Consider the following 4,090-nt stretch of genomic DNA (forward strand, 5'->3'; position numbering starts at 1 on the left):
ATCTATGCCAAGAAATTTGGAAGCAGCTACCAGTCCAATTGACTGGAAGAGATCCATATACGTGCTCATTCCAAAGAAAGGTAATCCAACAGGATGTGGAAATTATTGAACAATATCATTAATATAACATACAAGTAAAATTATGCTGAAGATAATTAAAAAATGGTTGCAGCAGTACATTGATTGAGAACTGCCAGAAATTCAAGCTGGATTTAGAAGAGGACATGGAACCAGGGATATTATTGCTGATGTCAGATGGATCTTGGCTGAAAGCAGGAAGATGTTTACGTGTGCTTTATTGACTAGGCAAAGGCATTGGATTGTGTGCATCATAATAAATTATGGATAACACTGAGAAGAATGGGAATTCCAGAACACTTAATTGTGCTCGTGCAGAACCTGCACATAGACCAAGAAGCAATCATTCGAACAGAAAAAGGGGATACTGCATAGTTTAAAACCAGGAAAAGTGTGCATCAGGGTTGTATCCTTTCACCAAACTTATTCAATCTGTATTCAATCTGAACAAATACATTGAGAAGCTGGACTATATGAAGGAGAATTGGAGGAAGACTCGTTAACACTCTGTGATATGCAAGTGAAACAACCTTGCTTGCTGAAAGTGAAGAGGACTTGGAGTACTTACTGATGAAGATCAAAGACTACAGTCTTCAGTATAGGTTACACCTCAACATAAAGAAAACAAAAATCCTCAAGAATTTCATTTTACTTGGATCCACACTCAACATCCATGGAAGCAGCAGTCAAGAAATCAAACGATGTATTGCACTGGGTAAATCTGCCGCAAAAGACTTCTGTTAAAAAGCAAAGATGTCACCTTGAGGACTAAGGTGTGCCTGACCCAAGCCATGGTATTTTCAGTCGCCTCATATGTGTGCAAAAGCTGGACGATGAATAAGGAAGACCGAAGAAGAATTGATGCCTTTGAATTATGTGGTGGTGAAGAATGTTGAGTATACTATGGACTATGCCGAGACTTCATCTCACGTACTTTGGACATGTTATTGGGAGGGACCAGTCCCTGGAGAAGGTTGGTAAAGTAGAGGGTCATCGAAAAAGAGGAAGGCTCTCAACAAGATGGGTTGACACAGTGGCTGTAACAATGGGTTCAAACATAGTAAAGATTGAGAGGATGGCGCAGGACCTGGCAGTGTTTCATTCTGTTGTACATGAGATCGCTATGAGTCAGAAGCAACTTGACGACACCTAACAACAACAACAAACTATGTCAAATGAAATAGGCAAGTAGTTTTTAGAATTGACACAATCAAAAGGGTTTTCATTACCGTGGGCTTGGGGAGTTGGACAAAAGATAAACAACGCTTGTCTTGGTCTCGACCTAGAGCAGTTGCTGTGAATTCATATCTAATGGTTCACCTGGAGATAATGGCACTGAAGATGAACATCCTGTCTCCTCATTAAAACCAGTTTGTGTATGGCAACTAGGGGTCAACAAACCAGGTTGTTTAGTGGGTGTTAAACAACAACGAGACTTATCGTCATCTTCCTAAAGGGTTTTCTTAATATCACATGTATGATGTTAGTTTATACCTTTAAATCATATCCCCTGACAGAAGTGCCTTGTTGATTCTCTCAGTGACTTCACGTCATGCACATAGGATGTTTTCCAAAAAAGTGGAGAAAGGACAGTGTGACTTCTAGTTCTATGTTAATTAAAGTGTGTTACTTGCATACTTATTACATACTTGTTGCATACTTTTCCCAGAAAATGTCATCCTGGTCAGCCTCCTAACTCCCAATCATGCTGAATGTGGCAGATAATTACTTAGATGTGACTCTGGCTACTTCAGTGACATTGGCAGTCCCCTTCTGTCATGGATTCAGTTGTGTCCCCCAAAAATATCTGTCAGCTTGGCTGGGTCATGATTCCCAGTACTGTATGATTGTGTTATCTGATGTGATTTCCTTATGTGTTGTAAACTCTATCACTATGATGAGATTACATGTGATCTCCTTATGTGTTGTAAATTCTATCACTGTGATGAGGTTATACCAATGAGGTTGACAAGATTAGTGTCTTAATGCAATCTCTTTTGAGATATAAAAGAGAGAAGTGAGCAGAGACACATGAGAACCTCATACCACCAAGAAAGCAGTGCCGGGAGCACAGTGCGTCCTTTGGACTTGAGGTTCCTTCACAGAGAAGCTCCCAAACCAAAGGAAGATTGATGACACGGACCTTCCTCCAGAGCTGATGGAGAAAGTGTTCCCCTGGAGCTGACACCCTGAATTTGGACTTGTAGCCTACTGGACTGTGAGAGAATAAACTTCTCTTTGCTAAAGCCATCCACTCGTGGTATCTCTGTTAAAGCAGCACTAGATGACTGAGACAACTTCTTTGGCAAAGTTGTAAAGTGTATATGGTTAGCCTTTGAAACTGATAGGCATCTAGCAGACTCTGATGTGGCATCTGGGCAGCCCTGGCCATTTGGAAAGAAGTCTAGGAATATGACAGTTAAAAGTTGGCAGTGCTTTTTAAAGTATAGGTCTTGGGCCATCAGCTTCAAAATCATATGGGCCAGTATATAGAAAATGCTGATTTCTTGGCCCCAGATTTCCTTAATGAGAATCTCTGGGGATGAGACCTAAAATTATGTACTTTTAACAAGCTCTGTAGGTAATTCTGGAGTGCAGGCTGAAGTTTAAAAACTACTGAGCCAGGACAATTAGTCTGGCCCTATGGGTGATCCAGGGAGGAATGGCAACAGGTAAACAGGAGCATTTCTTTAACATGAGTAAGATTAGCATCTTTTCATGGGGAGCATTGGCCATTTGTATTTCTTTTTAGAATGTTTACTTCCCTTATTCTTTTTTTAATTATGTTACTGATGTCTTTATTAATGATTTATGAGCACTCTTCATACATAAGAGAAATTAGCCTGTCATATGTGTTGCAGGTATTTTTTGCCTAGTTTTTTTTTTCTTTTGAGTTTGTTTTGTATTTCTTTTGCAATTGATAATTATTATGTTTTAAATATAATAGTTAAATTTATCCATCTTTCTTTATGGCCACTGAGTTTCAGATCATATTTATGAAGGTTAAAATTCTGTGAGTGTATGTGTCTCTATATAAATCTATCTATCATTCTAGTACTAGTACCTAGTTTTTTTAATAAAAAAATTGATTTATCTCAAATTTATTTGATATAGAGTCTAAGGTTGGATTTAATAATGTTTTTGAAAATATCCTTTCATTTATGCTAGCACCTTTTTTTTTTTTTTAATTATCCATTTTTAATCTCACTAACTTGAAATGCCACCTTTATATATAACTTCCCATCTTTATTTGGATCTATTTCTGGGCTCTTTTATTCCATTAATCTATCTTATCCCCATTACAAAACAGCTGTAATCACTGTAGCTTTATAATATATTTTCATATGTTAGGATTGTTGTTGTAGTGTGCTGTTGAGGTAATTCAGACTCAAAGTGACTCTATAAGACAAGGTAGAACTGCCCCATAGAGTTTCCTGGGCTGAAATCTTTACGAGAACAGATCGCCAGGTCTTTTCTCCAGAGGAGTGGCTGGTGGGTTCAAACCGTCGACCTCTTGGTTAGCAGCTGAGTGCTTAACCATTACGCCACCCACCCGAGTTCCTTCTGTTAGGATTAACCCATTGTATCGAGTCGATCCCGACTCAGAGTGACCTTATAGGACAGAGTAGAACTGCCCCATAGGGTTTCCAAGCAGCACCTGGTGGATTCGAACTGCCGAGCTTTTGGTTAGCAGCCGTAGCTCTTAACCACTAAGCCACCTTGTTTAATTACTGTTCATTTAAAAAAAATTTTTTTTGTTATTTTCATTTGTGTATTTTTCAGATGAAATTTGACATCACTTTGTCAAGTTTTATTTCTCACCATCTAAGCTCTAGCCTTCAACTCTGATCAAAAACTATTGCCAGCAATTCAGAAGACTTCCAAACATACCTTCTCCCTACCCTCAAATACAAAGACTATCCTTACTTATATATATATATATATATATATATATATATAAAACTAAACCAAACCTGTTGCCGTAGAGTTGATTCCCACTCAGAGTGACCCT

The sequence above is a fragment of the Trichechus manatus genome, unplaced genomic scaffold (assembly GCF_000243295.1).
Source record: "Trichechus manatus latirostris isolate Lorelei unplaced genomic scaffold, TriManLat1.0 scaffold00175, whole genome shotgun sequence".
NCBI classification, from domain to species: domain Eukaryota; kingdom Metazoa; phylum Chordata; class Mammalia; order Sirenia; family Trichechidae; genus Trichechus; species Trichechus manatus.